Genomic DNA, 22,043 nt, shown 5'->3' with positions numbered 1-22,043 from the left:
GATGTTATTTCTTCTTATTATTATCACCATTATGCAAATGGAGAAACTTGGACACAGTTGAGTGGACTGACCAAGATTACAGGACTCCAAGGGGAGAAACCTTGCCTTGCACATAGTCCTTCTGCCTGTAAACACTACAGAATCCCCTCTATCAAATAATAAAGTCACACTGGCTATGGAAGACAGTTTGCATCCAGTCTTTACCCAAATAACAGCTCATCAAAGTACACACCCATGGAGTCCACAGCTTCCAAAGTGACAGATGTTAACCCTTTGGCATTCTTCCAAAACCTGCCTGGTGGTAAAGGCTGGAGTGGGAAGAAGTTGCTTCTTCATATTTTCTTAAAGCAAGAGACCACCCAGAAATTCTTTTCCACTTTTTTCTCATTCAGTGGGTAAGCAGATTTAGAATTTAAAAGAATAATGTTCTTATTAAATCCTCACTTTTTCCACTTAGTATTGTTTTAGTGAAATAAATATTAAGTGCTTGGTAGCATCTAGCACATCTAATATGCCAGAGTGCTTAGTGCTCAGAGCCTCGTGGGGAGAGCAGCAGGTAGATCCGTGAGGACAGCGCAGTGTGCTGAGCTCTGGGAGGAGGCAGCCGGGGCAGGAAGAGTAGAAAGGGTGTCAGTTAAGTCAGCTGGCAGTTAGGGAAAGCTCGATAGAATAGGTGGCGTTGTAATATATTGCATATGACTGCTTCAAAAAATTTTGTCAAAAATTTTTGCTTGAAAAAAGAAAAGGAAAGGAAACCCAAAAAACATGTAGCCCTAACCTGGTGAGTTACTAGAGTGCCTGGGAGTAAGCCCTGTGTGTGGCAAGCAGTCCTGGCAGGAACAAGGGGGTCCGTGGTGATTGGAGGGCAATGCAAGCTTAGCCACTGGTGGCCCTCTGTGCTAGCTCAATAATCCATCCCCTCACAGTTTGTCATTTAAAATAAAGGCAGAGGAAATACCTGGCAAGCGACTGGGAAAAGCTGATGGCACCACAGGATGATAAATAGGATTAGAGACCTCTGCCTGGCACTTTTACCCAATCCTTTCCCATGATCCAGGAGAGAGGAAGAGAACAGGACATTTAGTACTAATTGGACTAGCACATTTCTTCTCTTTGAGTTCCTTAAATCTCCCTTCCTGCAGTTCCTTCTCCTTGCCTACTTCTAGCATGTCAAAACACTGCTACCTCGATGGAACCTGATCTTAAAACTCCACCCAATCCCCATAACATGAGTAGCAAACTAAGCAAAATTGCTTAAAAATGCTTCTGCTGCCCTGGCTGGGTAACTCAGTTGGTGAGAGCATCATCCAGATGTGCTAAGGTTATGGGGTCAACCTCTGGTCAGGGCATATATAAGAATCAACCAATGAATGTGTAAATAAGTGGAACAACAAATCGATGTTCTCTCTCTCTCTCTCTCTCTCTCTCTCTCTCTCTCTCTCTCTCTCTCTCTCGGTCTCTCGCTCTCTCTCTCTCTCTCTCGCTCTCTCTCTCCCTCCCTCCCTCCCTCCCTCCTCCCTCTCTAAAATGAATTTTAAAACTTTATTTAAAAATGCTTATACTTCTGCTGCAGTTGGATGGAAGGCCATCTGCTCCATCTTCTGACGTCTTCACATTGCATTCCAGGTGCCGAGCCATAGAACACACGTCCCTCGTTAGGGCAGCTTCTGGACAATCCTCACTGGTGTCCTCATCGGCACTTCGGGACCAGCTGACAGCTGACACCCAGGACCCTCTGGAACCTTCCTGTCATTCTTGAGCTTTCCCCTGAGGTATGATTATCATAAAAAGACTGTAATAATTTCTTTTTTCAAAAAAAATTAGTAAATATGGCCATTTTGGCAGAGTTTTCCCGTGGTTCCCTTGGAACCCCTGCTACATCACTCATTCCACGTACGCCCGCACAATTGTGTGTGCCAGACTCTGTGGGCACAAGGGTGGCCCTCAAGAAGCTTGTAGTTCAGTGAAGAATAGAGACAGGTAGCAAACTCCTTCCCTACACTCAGCTTCATACACACGTAACTTCAGAAAGACCACGCTGAGGTAGATTATTAAACATAGAAGAAGCCAGGGTATTTTTTCACCTTGGCCACAAAGCTAACTTGATTACTTTTGGCAGCAATTCACTAGGCTTTCTTTGTGCTTCCAGGAAAGGGGGTCGAGGCCTTTAATAATGTCCGTAAAGGATATTTCTATCTATATTGAAGTAGAATTACAATCAGTCATGTAAGCAAGAAAATCCTAGAAAGATTCCTTTCCAAAAGAAATGTTATCTCTCAACACTAGAGTAAAAGTAGATGATATGCAGAACAAGGACTCTGTATTAAAAGCACTTGAAACAAACACCAGCACATGCGTTTTTAGGTTGTTGTTAAATAAGGAAGAAGAATGTACTAAAAAGACTGAAAGTATATTGCATATACTTTAGGGTCTATGTGAATTTAGGCCGTTTCTACTTTTATGTTTTCCTCCCCATGGTAGGGAGCCTCTAAAATGCTCCCCAATGATCCCCACCTCCTGGTATTCATGCTTTGGTGGACCCGAGGATTCCCTTCTAAGAAATAAAGTAAGAAATAGTGGTGGGACGTCACTTGGAGATTAGGTTATGCAAAGGCTCTGTCTTTATCTTGCTCACACTCTGTTCTCTTTCTCTGAGGGAAGCCAGCTGTCTATGGAGTGAGATGCACTAGGGAGTGTCCCAAGTGACAAGATACTGAAGGTCCCCACTAATATCCAGAAAGAAACCGAGGCCCTCAGTCCAACAACCCATAAAAAATTTAACCTTAACCCAACCCCATGAGTGAGCTTGGAAGCAAATCCTTCTTTAGCTGATCCCTGAGATGACTGTAGCCCAAATGAAATGGCAACACCTTGATTATAGCCTCATGGTAACCTTGAGCCAGAGGATCCAGCTAAGCTGCACCCAGATTCCTGACCCATGCCACTGAGAGATAACAAATATTTGTTATTTATTATCATTTAAACCACTAAATTTTGGAAATACTTTTTTTGTGGAGCAATAGATATCAAATCCCCCCTCCCCTCACAAATGAGGAAACTTTGAATTGGATCTTGAAAGAAATAAAAGGCTGGTTTTGCCAATCTATAAGCAAATGGAGATGATTGATTGGTCATAATCTTCCGTGTCTCTCTGACTTCCGTCTGTGTACTTCACTTCCCACTCTCCTCACTCCCTCCTCCCCCCAGGCCTGGAGGGTTATGTATAGAGCAGTGCGAGGAACCTGTGGGAGCTGCCAAGGTTCCTCGGAGGAAAGACCTCTGGGGCTGTTACAGGGGCGGGGTGCGAGGCATGAGTGAGGGCTTCCTGCCCGCGCCTTGCAGAAAGCCTCCATTTTTGTCTGTTTCACAGATTGGGATTCCACGTAATATTTCATTTGAAGAAAGTGTCTCAATCAAAAAGCAAGTCTGCTTCTATTTCCCTTGCCTTTGAGGTCAAATTCATAAAATCCTCTCTAAGACCAAGCTCCCTAAGTGTAGTACCTATATTTTCTTCTATGTAATTGATTGTTTCAGGTCTTAGATTTAGCTCTTTGATCCATTTTGAGTTAATTTTTGTGTATGGTAACACACAGCAATCTAGTTTTATTTTTTTATGTGACTTACCAATTTTTCCAACATCATTTATTGAAGAGGCTTTCTTTTCTCCATCATATGTTTTTGGCTCCTTTTGTTAAAAATTGTTTTCCCATATACATGTGAGTTTATTTCTGGGCTCTTGATTCTGTTCCATTTATCTGTGTGTCTGTTTTTCTGCCAACTCCATGCTGTTTCGATTATTATCACTTTGTAGTATAATTCAAAGTCAGGAAATATGATACCTCCAGCTTCTGTCTTTTTTCTCAGGATTGCTTTTATTAGAGAATTGTACATCTGAAACCTGTATAACTTTATTAACCAATGTCACCCCCATAAATTTAATAAAAAAAGGAAGTCTGAAAAGTCCAAAAAGTACACAGTGCACTTGTCTAGCACTTGTCCTTTCTAGAACAAAGGACTAGGAGTTCGAAGGGCTGAGTTTATTGCTGGGTCAGCCACACAGTTCTCTGAGTCCCAGTTTCCTCCTGTCTCAATTGGAGATAAATTACACATCCTGCTCCTGTCCCATGTGCCCCTAATATATTTAACGTGATATTCCAAAATAAGTTCTTCTTATGGAACTCTTCCAGGGTAGCTGCAAACCTTAGCTACAGGCACAGCAGTAAACAGATTTACCCTCACCTCTTGGAGAGTTAATGACCTTTTGTATTTTCAAATGAATCAAAGGTTTCCAGGCAGCCAATCTGGACACACATTCTCTTTTAATTTGATTTTTCAAAAGAAAATACTACCTAAGATTAAAGAACAGCTGCCACTCTCCTCCACATTCCAGCCCACTCACATTATTACTTTGACCTCCCCTTGAAGAATCTGTGGTGCGGTTCGCATGCCAGGCCCCTGTTACGGCTCCCCCACCCCATCGGTGTCTGGAGCCCGTCCAGACCCCCAGCTGAGGAAGGCAGAACTTGGAGGCAAAGGAGAAACAAAGTCGCCCACTTATGTTTCTTTACAGTGTGAGGCTTTGATAGTGATACAGTTTGGACTCCTGGGTCAGGTTTGAGAAGTGATTTGTAAATAATTTAATAAGAAAACTAGAGAACAGCAATAAAAATTAATGCGGGATTGCTAAATTTTTGAAAGTGGCTTGAACTGATTTAAGATGGAGTAGTGCATTTATTTGTAAATGTTTCTCTGTGTGCGAGTGACATAAATTACTCACCCGAAGTTTTAAAGTAAAATTTTTTTACAAACGTTGTTAGTCAGAATCAGTATCCTTTTTCCCCCCAGTAATTTCTTCCTTCATAGAGAACGGGAAACCTAGCAGCTGCCTTTTTTTCTCTCTCTTTGTACACACCTTGCTTTCAAGGTGAAGCTCATTAACAGGTAGCACAAGCCCAATCCTGATTTTCTAGCTGCCAAGGTTGATCTGAAAAACAGTGAGGTTAAGCTCATTCTTGTTCTTTTTCTTTTTTAATCTTTTTTTTTTTCCTCCATTGCTTTTCAGAGAGAGTGGAAGGGGGTGGGGGGAGAGGGAGAGAGACATTGACATCAATGTGAGAGAGACACATCTATGGGTCGCCTTCCAGGGCTAGCAATCGAGCCTGCAACCGAGGTACATGCCCTTGGCCAGAATCAAACTCGGAACCCTTCAGTCCACGGGCTGATGCTCTAACCACTGAGCAAAACCAGCCAGGCCTAAGTTCATTCCTGAGTCGGTATGCCCAGTCCATCCCAGAGAGCCGCCACTTCAGCAAACCATTCTGACCATTGCCATTTCCACAGGCAGAGCTCGCAGCTGAGGAATACTGGTTGTTTCCAACTGCCATCTGTTCTGATTAGGCTGTTATGTGTGCATATTAGCTGTTCCTGTGTTATCTTGATTGCTAAATATTTTAAATATTGCCCTTTACTATGGTCCTGATTCCTTTTGAGAATGCAAGTGTCTCAGAGATTCTTAAAACTAAAGGTATAACCTCAGCTGCAGAGGTTGGCTCAAGGGTGGACAATTGAGGGAATCTCAGACTTTGGGAATTCCAGGACACAAATGCTCTCCTTGTTCTAGATGGTGTGAAATGTTGTTGTGAGGGCTGGACTTGCTACAGTCACTTTGTCACCATGAGGAAAACCAGCCTGAGAAAGAAGTTGATGCACAGAGGACAAAGCTGAGAGTATTAGAAAATTATAGGTAGAGTCCTGAACAAATTACACCTGCAGCATACTCTACCTCTGAACTTTTTGCACTACATGAGCTTAAATAATTTAGTCAATTTGATGAGGACTTTTTATAACTTGAAACAAAAGTAACTTTAAATGATAGAGGAAGGATTTATCACTAGGTAGGTTTAGGGTAGTGTTTTTACAAATATTATCTTTGGATGTCCAAAGACTTAATTATAGCGAAGCAGCTACAATTTACTGTTTATTATTTCCCAGTTACTTTATATTATTATTAAATTTAACATCTAAAACAGTCCTGTGAGAAAAGAAATGTTATCCCATTTACCAGATAGGGCAAATAAGGCTTAGAAAGGATACATTTCTGAGACCAGTCAGCCAGATGATCAACCAGATTTGAAATCCAAGACTGCCCTCCTCTAGTATTTTATGATCCCATCAGCATCCTGTGGAACTCATTCTCACTGCACTACGCTGCTATCATGGACTGGACTGGGAAGGGCCTTGCCTCACCCTTTGATGAGTTTCAGAGGAGGGAGTGGGGTGGCGCCATGTCACAGCACAGATTCTTTTGAAATTCTCTTGAAATCTCTTGACACTCCTCTTATGAAAAGCATGATGCTCATACAACACATTTTTTAAAAATATATATCTTTATTGATTTCAGAGAGAGGAAGGGAGAGGGAGAGAGAAAGTTGAAACATCAATGATGAGAGAGTCATTGATCAGCTGCCTCCCGCACGCCCCTGACTGGGGATGGAGCCCACAATGCAGGCATCTGCCCTGACCGGGAATCGAGCCTCGATCTCCTGGACCCTAGGTCGATGTTCAACCTAGGGTCACAGACCACTGTGAAGGCCATCCATGCACCTCTTTATCTCCCGGCTCCCATTTAAGAACTCTAGTGTATTCTTTGTAGGCCATAGGCAGTTTATGGTAAAGAAATGACATGATCTGATTTGCGTTCTGCAAACAATTCTGGGAGCTCCCAGAGCACAGGCTGCAGGAGGTCATGCTGCAGGTAGGGGTCTGCATTACGAGTTTAGGGCAGAACTGCATCCGGGCAGCTGTGAAGGCGTGAGGGTGGAGCACATCCTGGAGAGAGGGCAGAGGAAATGTTTAATATGGAGGATGCAAAGAGTGAAGCGGAAAGAGGAGTTAGGTGACTTGAGAGAGGGATATAATTAGCCAGGAAAGGAAATACAAATAAGGGTAGCAGATAAAGGAATGAATTAAAACTATCAATATTGTGATAAAGGATGTGACTTAGAATTAAGCTTGATATGACTACTACACCGTGGCTGATGTGAATAGAGGGTGTTGCAGGGAAGTGAAGCAGGGAGATGTTTCAGGTGCAAGAAACATTGTCTAAGAAAATGAAAAATTATGAAGAAATATGGGCCAAGAGAAAGTTGAAGAGTGTGTTTGTTTTTTCTCAAAAGAGTATTTCAATTTTTATGCAATCTACATTTCCCAAGTCCTATTGGTCTGGGAGTAAAAATAGAAACAGAAGAGCAGAAACAAACAGTAATTTTCTGGGTTGACTGTCTTTACCATGTACCAGACACTTGGCATTTGTGTGGGAGCAAATCTCTTGCCTTTTCTGCCCTAACTGCTGAGGTGATGCCTGGGAGATGCAATGCTCTGCTCAGGGGCCTTCGGTCTGCTCACACCCCTAAGGCTGGTCCATGTTCCATGCCGTCACCTCTTCTCAGGGACCATATTGGTAAAAAATCCTCCTTTGTATCTCCCAAAACAATAACCAACTGATAGATTCTAGTGTGGAAAAAAGTAGACTTCTTTTTTGGGTGCAAACTTTTTATTTTTATTATTATTTTTTTACATTTATTGTTGAAAGTATTACAGATGTCCCCCATCCCCCCCCCTTGCCTCCCTCCACCAAGCCCCCATCCCCACCCCAGGCTTTCACCACACTGGTCTGTGTCCATGGGCAATGCATATAAATGCATATATGTTCTTTGGTTAATCTCTCTCCCATGCCCCTCCCCTCTGAAATCTGTCAGTGTGTTCCATGCATCCATGCCTCTGGACCTGTTTTGTTCGTCAGTTTATTTTGTTCATTAGATTTCATATACAAGTAAGATCGTGTGATATTTGTCTTTCTCTGACTGGTTTATTTCACTTAGCACAATAATCTCCAGGTCCATCCATGCAGCCACATAGTATTCCATGGTATATATGTCCCACAGCTTTTTTATCCACTCATCTACTGATGAGCTATTTCCAGATCTTAGCTATTGTAAATTGCGCTGCTATGAACATCGGGGTGCATATATTCTTTTTGATTGGTGTTTCAGGATTCTTAGGATACATTCCTAGGAGTGGGATCACTGGGTCAAAAAGCAGTTCCATTTTTAAGTTTTTGAGGAAACTCCATACTGTTATCCATAGTGGTTGCACCAACCTGTGTTCCTACCAAGAGTACATGAGGTTTACCTTTTCTTCACTCCCTTTCCAACACTTGTTTGTTGATTTACTGATGATAGCCATTCTGACAGGTGTGAAGTGACATCTCGCTATAGTTTTAATTTGCATATCTCTGATGTTTAGTGACATTGAGCATCTTTTCATATGTCTGTTGGCCATCTGTATGTCCTCTTTGGAGAAGTATCTATTCAGGTCCTTTGACCACTTTTTAATTGGATTGTTTGTCTTCCTGGAGTTGAGTTGTATGAGTTCTTTGCAGCTTCGATATCCCTCTGGCCTTTCAGCCACCGCATCTGCTTGAGGGGGGCTTTCTCTTTCCGTGTCTCTGTTCCTCCTACCAGTCTCTACATGGCTTCTTCAGTGCTCCTTAGATATAACATTTCAGATCAGCTATGCTTCAATTGGTTTTTCAAGTTGATTGCTCTGTAGTTTAGCTGTAAATCTGGTCCGTGCCTGGGAGCAAATGCACACAGTCTCCAGGTGCTGTACAGCTATCTTGCTTCCCCAGGAGACAAACTTCTTAAAAGTTACTTTTTATTATATGGTTGGAAGGTTTTTGTGTTGGTTTGTTTACTAACCACCCTCTTTCCCACCTCTCTTCCATCCTGCCGAGGGAAACTTGAGACAGATATGCCACTGTATTCAAATTGCCACACTTCCTCTGTCTCTTGTCTAGGAATTAGCTTCTATATTTCAAGTGTATTTCCTTCAGATGTCTTCTGGTCTCTCCTGCAAGTTGGCCAATAGGACACCATCCTAATGGGTTCCTTGGAAATTACCATCAGGTGTAAACCTCAGAGGGAAAGCATTTTGTGTTTAATTAATGCAATATCGTGAGATAACACAATGATAAAAATATGAGGTCAGGGATTATTGTTTTATGTTGTTACTTGGTTGTTGGCATAGCGTTACATTTTTGAAAGGTCAATGTACAACTTTTAATTTTCAGCGTTAACAAACACAGCAACAACAATCATCAAAAAGTTGTATTGATTTAATGTCTAGATATTTGTTATATAAATAGTTCAGTATCATCTCAAAGAACCACATTATACACTGAAAATAGAAACCCAAATTACCTTGGCTCTTGGATGTATATGAAACAGTGAGAATAAAAGACTGTAGGTTTTTTAGAGCCATACTTCTCACCTAGATTGATAACAGTATCCTAGTTTCTGTGGTTTCACATGCCGTGTTTGATGTTGCTAGAGTATGTGTTTTGTGGGGAGTCTCCTTCTTTCCTTCTTGGGAGGATACCACAACATAACTAATTTGCTCTGAGTAAAAAAAAAAAAAAAAAAAAAAAAAAAAGAAAATGAAAATATAATACCAAAAGAAAGGAAATTTCAAAAAAGACAGCAAAATGTCAAATTTAGAATTGAGCTCAAAATTTATATCTGGAACTGTCAATTTAACCCCTGCCATTAGCTTCCTCAAGACTTCCCTGAGACAGATACCAAGCATTTTGAAATTGTACAACAGTCTCTGAGTATCATGTACCAAAGGTAAGGATAGAGTGTCAGGAAACATTTTATAGCAACTTAGATACAGCTTGACAAAACAAGCAGAAAAAACTAAGAAGCAATAACATTGCACAGCCAGCCAAGTGTGCTTGGAATCAGTCATCAGTAGAGAAGAACTTTCTGGAGGAAATGCTTAAAGCTAAAGGTGAGTGTGATAGACAGTTTCAAACGTATCTAGCAACTAATAATACAGCCAGCCACAAATCCTCTAATGGGCTCAACACACTCTACAAAGGGCCCTTGGCTGCTTCTCAGGCCTTTCCATTCCACCAGGCACACTTATCGCAATCGCTGTGGGTAAGGACATCTTCTAGTAAGCAACACCGCAGCAGCTACTGAGACATATCTTTGGAAAATCTCTGCATCTAATCATCCCCTGTAGTGAAGGCTGACTGCAGATTCAGGGACAGAAGTAACTATTTCAAATCTTTAAGGGAAAAATCCTGTTTTTTCCAGTTTTATTGAGATATAATTAATATTTAACATTGTTTAAGGTGTACAAGGTGATGTTTTGATATACATATATATTGCAAAATGAATACCAAAATAAGATTAATTAACACATCCATCACCTCACAGTTACCTTTGTGTGTGTGTGTGTGTGTGTGTGTGGTAAGAACTTTTAAGATCTACTCTCTTAGCAACTTTCAAGTATACAATACAATATTGTCAACTATCGTCATCATGCTGTATATTAGAACTCAAGAACTTACTCATCGTATAAATGGAAGTTTGAACCCATTAACCATCTGCACGCGTTCCTCCCCACTCCCTCACCTCTGTGCTGGCAACCATCAGTCTAGTCCCTGTTTCTATAAGTTCATTTTCTTTAGATTCCGTATACAAGAGAGATCATGTAGTATTTGTCTTTTTCTGTCTCACTTGTTTCACTTAGCACAATGCCCTTAGTTTCATCCATGTTGTCACAAACGGAAGGATTTCTTTTTTATGGCTGAATAATATTCATATAAATATATCACTACTTCTTTATTTATTCATCTGTCAACACTCTTATGTTGTTTCAGTATCTTGGCTATTGTAAGCAACGCTGCAATGGACATAGGGGTGCAGATATCTTTTTGAGATATTGATTTCATATCCTTCAGATATATATTTCCTCATTTATTTAAACCTTTGTTAATTTGTTTCAGTGATGGTTATAGTTTCCTGGATAGAGGTCTTAGACATCATTTGTGAGATTTATTTCTAAATATTCATGTTTTTATGCTCTTGGGAAAGTTTTTCAAACTTAACTGTTTACTGTTGGTATTAGGAATATAATTGTCTGCCTATTATTTTGTGTCCACCAACCTTATAAAACTCTCTTATCAATTTTAGTTATTTAGTTATAGATTAGTTTGGATTTTATATAGATAAAATCACACCATCTGAAATTCTAAACATTTTATCTTTATTCTTTTTTTCTTTTTTTTTAACTTTATCACACTGATGAGGACTTCCAATACAACATTGAATACTCCTGATTTAATTTAATGAGTTTTTGTCAAATTTTATTCACTGGACTTCAAATTTAGCCCGTTTGAGAAAGGTGATGTTTTTAAATTCTTTTTGTTAAAATAATTATAGTTGAGCTACGGTGAGTCTGTTACTCAAGGAATCACTCAAAGTACAGGTTTTGGGGGTTCCTTAGAGCAATCAAATTAAGTAAAATGACACAGGCAGAAGCTCCACTAGGTGATGGAAAGATTATGTCAATAACCTGTATACATCTAGAAATATGCAGAAGTTAGGGCATGTTTTCATCACGGCATTGCTGAATTTGCATTGCTTTTTTTCCCCCTAAGAAATATTCAGAGCTTTAATACTGGATTTAATCTTTATCACATCCTTTAAGTAGTCAAGTATAAATTGACCTATTTTCCTCCATTTGGGGAGAAATAGGGAAGCCTAGAAACACTGACATTTTCTAAGCTATCAGCAGAGGCAGCTTAAAATACAGGATTCCTAGATCTTAGAAAATTAAGCTTCCCTTTCCTAAATTCTCTTTCCATGTGGCTTTAAGATTTTTTCCCTTAAAGTTTTGAAATAGTTACCTCTATCCCTGAACTTGCAAAGTCAGCCTTCACTACTGGGAATGAAGAGATCACTCAGGAGGCCCCCAAAGACTCTCTGTCAGTAACCGCAGTGTTGTTTCTGGAAGATGTCCTCACCCACAGTGATTGCTGTACGTGTGCCCAGTGGGTTGGAAAAACCTGAGAAGCAGCTACAGGCCTTTTTGGAAAGGACACCAAGGCATTTTCATAACTGGGGCTGTTACTTTATGTTTAGTGTTTCTTATATGTTGTTTAAGATATCCTTTTTTGCTTTAAGTTTCAAGTCATAAAGATATTCTCCTATATTATCTTCTAAAGGCTTTATTGTTTTCACATCTAGGTCATTAACTCAACCAGAATTGATATTGTGGTTTGAGGTAGGAGTAAAGTCTCGATTTTTCCAATATTGATATTTTAATTGATCCAGTAGTATTATTGCAAAGACTGTCTTTTTCTCACTGGTTTGCAGTATTAGTGTTGTCACTTATCAACTGTCTGTGTATGCATTGGTACTTTTGGAGATTCCTATTCTAATCATTGGTATATATTAGTCAATCCTTGAGTCAATACCTCATTATTTTAATTAATGTTGCTTTCTATTGTTTATTTTATTTTTTCCTGTTTGGAACATTGTCAAATCTTATTTTTTTAATTGAATTTTTTGGTGACATTGGTTAATAAAATAATACAGATTTTTTTAAAATAAATTGATGCACAGTAATATATCTGGAAATGATCTGGGAACCAGATTCTCTCTCTTCTCAAGCATTCCAGACCCTGCCTTGGGACTTGGTCCTGGCTGGGATGTGGTGGGGTGATTGGGAGAGAAGAGGGCACAGAGACCTTTCTCAGGGATCCATCAATATCTCAGCTTTCTTTGCTTCTCTTCTGACTCATTTTCTTTCCCAGCCAAGAAACACTTAATTTAGTCTCTAGAATGGAAAACCTGTGCCCTTTGACTAATCATATATCCTTCCAAATCCATTTTTTAATGTGCTGAGTTCTCTATACTCTCTTGAGAGAGAGACTGTTGTAATCAGAAAGCCCCAAGATTTACTTCGGCTTTCCATTGCATCATCCCTCCCCTGAGGTAATGAATTATTATGACTAAATTAGTAGCAAGGCAAATATTATAAGAAAATGTTAGGAAAAAACTTTAAATCATATCTCAAAATACCACCCTACCTAATTTGTCTGGAGTTCAGAAGATAAATATAGGTCCAAGATAAACATTGGGAAGTCACGAGCAAACTGCAGATGAATTAGAATAAAATGTTAGGAAAAGGCTTATTGTAAATAAAATAAAATAAAATTAATTAAGTCACCTTATTTGAAAGTTCATTAACTATAACTTGCTCATCACTGACCCCAGCAAGTTTTCAATCAGCAAAAGTTAAAATAGCTATGTCATAACTGTCTTCAGTGAACTAAACGAACTATTTATACTTGGTTATTATGGAATTCCCTTGAGCCTAAATTAATGGAGACTACAAGTGGTTTAGTAGAAGAAAAGTGTGCTTTTTATATGATTTATATTCTCACTTAGGGCATACACACAATAAGGTTAATAATTTTCATAATTTTATAATTACTTTTAATTTATTTTTAAATAAAGTTTTAAAATTAATTCTGTTATGAAAGATTTTCTTGGAAACCAACAAAAGTGAAAGCTAGTTTGAGAGCCTGGGAAACTCCTGTTAATTTGCCATCTTGTTCCATTAGCAACCATTAAAAGTACTTGTGCTGCTTTCTAGGCTATTCATTCCCATCATAAGCATAGCACCATCTTTATGCTGATGACACCATTGTCTGTAGTTTTGCTCTCAGATTATAGATTTAACCATTTACTGAATATACTTGATTGACCATCTACTCAGGTGTCCAAGATCTAAATGTCATTCTTGAGTGCTCTTTTCCCTCACCCCTCACATCTAATAAATGACCAGATCTTCTTGATTTATTTCCAAATATTCTTAAATCTTTTTATTTCCCTCATTACTTATTATCACCACCCTTGACCAGGTTATTACCATCAAGGACCTGAAAAACTACAAACGATATCCCTGCTTCCACTCCTGTCATTCTTTATTCTATTATCCACATTGCAGTCAGCAAGAATATTCTAGATTGCAAACCTGACCATCCTGCTCCCTTGCTTACAAGTTTTTTATTGCATCTTATTGCAACCCACTGCTGAAACAGCAATCCCCTTTTCTGGCCATCAAAAGCAGAATTATGTATTCTTCATGAATTTTCCTTCTTAGAATCAACTGTGATTTGGTTTTCTTTCTCTCTCTCTCTCTCTCTCTAAGGAAAGAAACTGCACTTTTCCTATTTATTATTATTATATCTCCAATGCCTAAGACATAAACTCAAATACATTTTTGTTGAGCTAATAACAAATTATATGTAAACTGTAACTGAAAAATATTTTTTTTTAAATCTAAAATATTTTTTTAAAAAATAGACTGAACAAATAAATTGGGCTTTATACACCCAATGCTTAGTGAGTCAGAAGGTGACTCCTTGGTATAGTAACTACAGTTAAAGTATATTGTGACCAAGTGATAATAATTCACTCAGTGAAAATGACCTTCAATGATTAACTAAGAAAGTGAATCATAACTTAAACCCAATGATTTATATATTAAAACACAGATAACAGAACTTTCTAAAAAATAGTTACATAAATCAGAAGCTCCTCACTATTATCAATAAAATAGCACAGAGTGGCCCTAATCTTGGCAGAACTCAGTCACCATGAGCCTTCCTAAAAATTGTCCACTTCACTGATTCCAGAAATCTTTACTAAGAGCTTCAACTCTCTTCCCAAAAGCCATTGATTGACTAAAAGGGCTATTTCACCTATCCAGCTTCACTGACACTACTGTCTAGTCTCTTCCTAACTCTACTGTAGAGAGAAGCCACATTTTTACTCACAAGGCTGACAAGAGATTATAACTCTATTGTATATCCACTCACAAGCAATATGAATATTTGTAATTCTGTGCCTTTTAGTAAACCTACAGCTTATGTCAATCTGGACAGTTCTCTGTCTTTACTTTCTGAAGAAAACTACTTTAAGCCTTTTCTGCTGTCTTCAAATCACTAACTTAGCTGAGAGTCATATAAAATAACTTTATATTGTCTGTTTCCCAGGCAACCATCATTAGTAGAGCCATGTGCTTTTCTTTCTTTTGATACAAATCTTTGAGGACTGGGAAATACATATCCAAGCCACTTCAGAGCAATAATTTTGAGAACATAACAAAAGAGCAAAAATATTTTTTAATGACATAAATATAAAGCAATTTCTTTTTATAAGAAGTCATTCCAGAAGCTCAGTACTCAGTGAGGTAGATTTCCACCTTCAAAAATACTCCACTTTAGCCATGGCCAAGTGGCTTGGTCACTGGCCCATACACCAAAAGGTTGCAGATTCCTGGTCGGGGCACATACCTAGGTTGTGGGTTCAATCGCTGGTTGGGGTGCATATGGGAAGCAATTGATGTTTCTCTCTCACATAGATGTTTCTCTCTCTTTCTCCCTTTTTCTCATTCTAAAATCAATAAAAACATATCCTCAGGTGAGGATTTAAAAAAATACTCCACTCTAATTATGAATAAACTAATGAAAGACACCCAAGCATAAGACTTGATAAAGAGTTTTGACCTTTGTTACCTTGGAAATCTTGCCACAACCATTGTGACCCCATGGGGCTCGCAGTAATAGACCCTCTTCATAAAAGAGTCTTGAATAATTAAAATGTTATCACTCTAAATACCACTACCCAGAAATACATATCCAGTTTTTTAAAATGAATCCAGAGTTATTTATTAAATTTTAGAAATATGAGACTCATCCTCCAGAAAAAAAAAAGAATGGAAAGAAAAAAAAACGGAAGAAAAAAAACCTAAATAAGCAAGCCATGGGATGCTTCAGTTAAGTAAGGAAAGAACAGAATTTAAAGGCAACAATGACTGGGAGACCCCCATTTGGAAGAGGGGAAACTGAAGAGGACCAGCCAGAGAGAGACTCTAAGAGGAGGGGAAAGAGATCAACAGGATAACCCATGCCCGCAGGTGCTGCTTGCCAGGGCCGCTGCTTCTTTCTTAGCCCCTTTCCTGCTCTGCATTCTGCCCTCTGCTTTCAATTGAAATTCAGTTACTTCCTTCACTCACAGTTTTCATCCTGGATGTAGCTATTTCTCCCTTATCAGCATCTGTGTTGCTTCAGATGGTGCTTCCTCATGTCCTTGAAGCATTTCCTGAGGTTTGGCTCCCACTGTTCGGATTCCAGGTGTCATCGGTGCCAGCCATTAATCAAACACGAGCATTCTCATCTCCCACAGAGGACTAGGCTGTTTATGGTGCTGTCTAGAAGGATTCATTGTAATAATGAAAGGAAGAGCTTTAATTGTCCCAAAATCATACTTTGCACATTCCACCGAATAGAAAATCATTTCTAAATAAAAAAGATAAAATACTATGACAAATTCCTTTATCTATGTAAATAACCTATATAAAAGCCCTAGAGTATTTGCAAATCTTCAGAGATTGATTGATTTACATTAGAAATTTGGCACGTTTTCAAAGTCTTTATATTATCTTTCCATTTTCATAATTGCTTTCATATTGCTTGGCATTCTATTTATAGTTTGCAATTGCCTTGCTCTGTATATACCTGAGTGTCTGTCTCTTCAGATATTTGCAACAATTTGAAGAGTAAGCTTTCTTGCCCAGCGGAGCAGCTCAGTTGGTTGGAGTGTCCCCTACACCAAAGGGTTGCAGGCTCAATTCCCAATCAGGGCACATACCTAGGTTGTGGGTTCGATCCCTGGTTGTGGTGTGTATGGGAGGCAACCAATCACTGTCTCTCTCTCTCTTTCTCTTCCTTTCTCTCTCTATAAAATCAATAAAAACACATCCTCAGATGAGGGTTAAACAAAAAAGAGTGCGCTTTATCATCACATGTATAATAACAGAGTGATTTAAACAACAGCTGCTCAGTCATTGAAAAGCAGGACCCAACTGTCCAGTGAACAATTGTGATAGAACAGTTTTGTTTTAGTTATAATTGAAGTGATAAGTCTGCTTATTTTAATACCTTATTGGATGTTTTGATGGCTGTACATACTAGAGCTAAGCATTTTCTTTTTCTTTTTAATCTTTATTGATTTCAGAGAGAGGAAGGGAGAGGGGGAGAGAGAGAGAGAAACATCAATGATGAGAGAGGCATTGATCGGCTGCCTCCTGCACACCCCCGACTGGGATGGAGCCCGCAACCCAGGCCTGTGCCCTGACCGGGAATCTAACTGCGATCTCCTGGACCCTAGGCCGATGCTCAACTGCTGAGCCATGCCCGGCCAGGCGAGAGCTAAGCATTCTCAAAACAAGGACCATCCCGGATCCATCTTCTTATTCCATATGCCTATTACAACATAGGGCTTTGCATCCAATTGGTGAGTAGTTAAAATTTGTCAAATGGAAATACATTTTACCAAGAAAAAGAAAACAGAAAATTAACAAGACTGAACCCCACTCACCTTTCCTGATGAAATTCTCGCTTTAGTATTTGGCCCAGAGTAATTTTTCACAAATAGAACAATTTATACATTGAGAAGAAACTAATAGTTTTGAAAGCATTAAATAAAAATTTCCCATACAAAAGAAAATATGCTATTGATTTTTCTCTGCTTGTTAAAAACACAAGTCCATGCCAAAAGGCTTTTGAGATATGAGTGCACTGGGTTTCCTTTGGAGCACAAAAAAGGAATAGAAATTTCTGTTCAGGAGTTTTTAAATGGTATTGTGCAGTTCCTGCTCTGAAATTTGTATTTATCATTCAAAACTTGTTTCATTTTTATAGATGGAAAAAGCAAAACAAACATAAACCACATACACAAATGACTAATAAGATTCTCCAATACCAAATGGTTTGAGAAATCCAGTGACAAATGTCTCCTTAGCCTTGTTTCTGCTACACAGGAAAATCATAGTGGCTCCTACTATGAACATATGAACATTCTGCTAACATAAAAAGGACTTTCTAATTTAGAATTGAGAACACTTAAACCAATAATTTCTGTTTTTGTCTTCTGAATCACTAAATTATTTAGCAGTGTATCAGCACCATATATGAGGACATAGAATTTCAGAAAAGGCAAGGTAGCAGCTTGGAGTGGGTTATTTTCCAATTGGTCACCTGTATTCAGTTAATAAATGATTTATCAGTAGTGAATCTTTTTATTCACAATTATGAATCAGTTACAAATCAAGTTTTCTATTTTTTTAGTTCATATTTAATGCATGCTTGGGCTCTGCCAACTAATCATGGTGTTTCTGAAAGTATCTGTTGTCTTCATTTCCCTAGATAAAAAGACATTCTCTGATAGCTACAAAGGGAATACTTCTTCATGGCAGCTGACTTTCATCACTGTCCATCAGCACTTTGACTATTGATTTGATACCTGCTAGATGACTTGGTACATGCTAGATGTTTGTTATGACCAGGATGGAATTATTAAGAAACTTCTTTTTGTTGCAAATGGGTATATATAGTAAGACAGTAGAAGTGTGAACACAACAGTGAGTTGCAAGTAAACAGTAAGTTGAGTTACGTTGAAGAAGATCATTTTTACATTGTGATTTAAAACTCTGCTCTTCTGGAACTTTTCCAGATGGTAATACTTTTAATCAATTTTTAAAAATGTTTCAATATGTTTTTCTTATATTATTTATGATGACAAAAATCAAACTTTATTAATCATAACTGCATTTTTTCTATCATATTATCTTGGGATATTTTTTAAATTTTATAAACAAAACTTTTAAGTTTAGTCCATCTTACTGAGAATGTTCTTGTCTATCAGATAGACCTAATGTGATATTTAAAAACTTAATTATTTCTGATATTAGGATTAATTAGTAAAACTAGCAAAGAGCCAGTGATTAGCACCCAAATGTAAATAAGCTAGTCAAGTTGTTCAGGAAAAAAAAAATGATCCACATCTTTGAAAATGTGCAATATATAGCACTCAGGTGTCAGCCTTTTAAATGCTATGGAATGATTATTTTGTCTTGTGGTTTTCCAACTATATGGCTATATGACTTCACCGCATCTCCTAGAAGCCAACTGTGGACTTTGCCTCTACCACACACATTCTTCTGCCACAAATCAGAAATTTGCATATTGGCAAAGCTATTCAAATTTAGCAACTCAATTTAAAACATACTACATTGCAAAAAAGCATGTTAGACAAATGATTACAATTATTTTTTAAAATGCAAAATCAAGTATAAGTTCAATGTTCAATTGCTTGAACTGAACTTAGAATTATTCACTCTTACAAGGCTAATATGCAATCAGTATATATATATGTATATATGTATATGTATGTGTATATGCATATGTATTGTATATGTGTATATACATACACACACATATGTATGTGCAATAAACTTGCTCCTGTAGATCTTCATGACCCGCTAGTTTTTATGTTTATATTTCTGACTTTAGGCTGAGTTAACAGAGATATTCTGCAAGATAGTTTTGTGCATGTGCTTAGAGATATTTGGGTGGGTCTTTAAGAATCATAAATTTGAAATATATTTTTCAAGTTTCTGTGCAAGACTTATATTGGGCCATGAAAAGGGAGAATATTAAATCACTTGTCTGAGTGAGTGAAAGAAAAATTGCTGACTGAGGAGAAAATCAAGAAACCTTGTTTTTAACCCCCGGACTCTGAGTCTAGAGTAAACTGCGCAGGTCTGTGTAGAGTAGGACCAAATGCACAAATCAGAATGGAATTGTAAGCTTAAAAAATTAACGCATGCTGTTCGGAAGCTTCTGACAATTTGAAGACTTTGAGAAGATAATATTGGCCAAGCATCAGCTTTTTGTGTTCATTGTGTGTCTGAAATGTACCAGTAGCAACCATGTGACATGATCAGAATGGGAACCAGTCTCCAAGGCAAGGTAGACATGGCATGACTCCTATTTACAGTTGGCAGGAACCAAGTTAATAATGCCTTTTAAAAAGTACAAATAAGCTGAGAAAACAAGACTCCTTATTTATAGGTCAGATGAAGAAAACAGAGAGAACGAAGCCCAATATTATGCCTTAAAATAAGTATTAATTGAAAGTCACCTTTATTGTTTGAGTGTTACAAAATAACATATATCTGATTGTTCTGCAGAACAAGAAGTGCTGCAGATATCCCTATTATGAGCATGGGGAATAGAAAATACAGGAAAAGTGGCAGAGGTAACTAAAATTCATTTTTTTCCTCCTGCGCACTCAGCTATCCTATATGTTCCCAGCTTCCATTACAGTTGCATTAAGTCATGTGAATTCTGACCAGCGAAATGTAGGTAGAATAATACATATCACTTGGCTACTACTAAAAGAAGCCTCCTGACAATTCTCTGTCTTTTTCCTCAAGTCTTTCAATGAGATGCAGAGACTATGGACGGCAGAGGACTCTAAAGCTCTGTGGTAGACAATGCTTCCTTCACTGAGAACGTCTTACTATGAATAATGCATGCACCGAACTAAACCATGTGGTAAGTAATACGGGCAATTTATATTCTTCCACAACCTTCTTATTTTGTTGCAGATAGATAACAATCTGTAAGCTGCTTCACTTTGACTAGTACTAAAAATCAATTAAAAATATTTTTTTTAAAAAGAGTAAGAGTTTAAAAAGTGGCAGATATTAAGGCATCATTTATAGTATTCTTAATTTTTCCAGATTATAAACAGAAGTAACTTTTATATATGACCTCTTACATAAATCCTGGATTTTTTTACTCTGAGTAAGTCTCATTCTGGAGGTTTCAGAAGGTGAAGAGGCAAGTTAGGATGAGCCTTCTGAAACAAGGTGAAGAGTGTGGATTTCATATTATATGTAAATGGAAATTAATAGACACTTACAAACATGGGATACTGATCACATTTAGGAAGATATATCTTGTGGCAGAGTGGAGAACAGACAAGAAGGCTCAAAGACTTGAGATGAAATTATCAGATATGCCTGCTGGACAACGCTTGACGTAAAGGACAAGGGTCTGAGCTAGGTTTTAGTAAAGATGTAAGAGGAAGCTGAATTCTCAAGCCATTGCCCTTTTCATGAAAAGCCCAAATGTCCTCATCAATTGATTAGACTGCATGTAAAATATGTTAAACCAGAATTTCTTCCACTTCCCCCCCCCTTCAATTTGTATGGAAGGGGATAGCAATGTGGGTCCTTCACACACAACAGAAAGCCTCATATGGGAGAAAAGTCAGTTTTTCTCTAAGTGCAGGGGTAGAAAGTGGCTGCAGTGATGATTGAGGTGGCCATTTGTACAGAACTTGAGTTTACAGCCTGTTTTCACCAACATTACCTTATTTTGATCTCCCATCAACCTTAGGTAATAAGTAGAGTCTTAACTGTGTTACCATTTTAGATGTGAGTAATCTCAGGTTTAGAGATTCCTTAAGGATTTACTCAAGATTATCCCACTAGTTCATGACAAACACAAGACTCAAAATTAAATATTCTGATTCCATGTCCAGTGCTGCTACACTGCAGGTAAAACACTCTCGCAAAATCTATTATCCGATCATTATCTAGAATGACAAAAACATACCCTCCACCTCACAATAAATATAATTCCTTCCTCTGAGTTGTAATGTATGGATGGATTGCTCTATGGATTAAATTAACTTTTTAAAATTACTTTTTTTCCCATCACCTGTATGAAAAACCTCAGCCTCTCCAAACATAGTTTACTTTGTGAAATACCAGTTGTTCACCTAGGACTGTAAATAGCTCAAGTGATAAGTACTGAATTGCTTTCCTAGTTCTTCCTCCAGAATGGATGCAGAGAGTGCCTGGGATGTGCTAATGGAGTTAAATAGCATCATGAATAATTCTCAAGTATCGGGGAGCCTATAAGATTTTTATACTGCTTTCAACATCCAACTCCTCTTTCCCTCTGAAGTTACACATTTATGAACAAAAAGCAACTTTATATTATCAGCATCATTTCAGAGTTTTCTGATTCTCACTAAATATGTGTAAGGCAGTTTTAACAATGAAGAACATTAAGTTAGAAAATATGTACTATTTTGAAACCTTTCCACACATGTAGTCATAATAATGGAATTCTTGACCTAATTTTCTTTGGGTCTTTTCTTCTCTGTTTTGACTTTATTTATGCCTCTCAGAAATGTCTCTGTAAGTTTCTCATTCAGACTATATTCAGTCAGTGGGTTTCCAAGGAATAGCTAAAATTTAGG

General features: G+C 38.1%; 1 long non-coding RNA gene across 6 annotated transcripts in view; it reads left to right on the top strand.

The window, feature by feature from the left end:
• Positions 1 to 22,043, top strand: part of LOC148092950 (uncharacterized) — a 213,575-nt gene that overhangs the window by 181,149 nt on the left and 10,383 nt on the right. For all 6 annotated transcript variants that reach the window (XR_015714684.1, XR_015714685.1, XR_015714687.1 and 3 more), the window contains 3 exons: positions 1,627 to 1,772; positions 19,957 to 20,024; positions 20,203 to 20,323. This is a non-coding gene — a long non-coding RNA (uncharacterized LOC148092950). The remainder of the gene's footprint in view (positions 1 to 1,626; positions 1,773 to 19,956; positions 20,025 to 20,202; positions 20,324 to 22,043) is intronic.

This window comes from Miniopterus natalensis, chromosome 6 (genome assembly GCF_054644295.1).
Source record: "Miniopterus natalensis isolate mMinNat1 chromosome 6, mMinNat1.hap1, whole genome shotgun sequence".
Taxonomy (NCBI): Eukaryota; Metazoa; Chordata; class Mammalia; order Chiroptera; family Miniopteridae; genus Miniopterus; species Miniopterus natalensis.
This window is presented reverse-complemented; position numbering and strand designations above follow the sequence as displayed.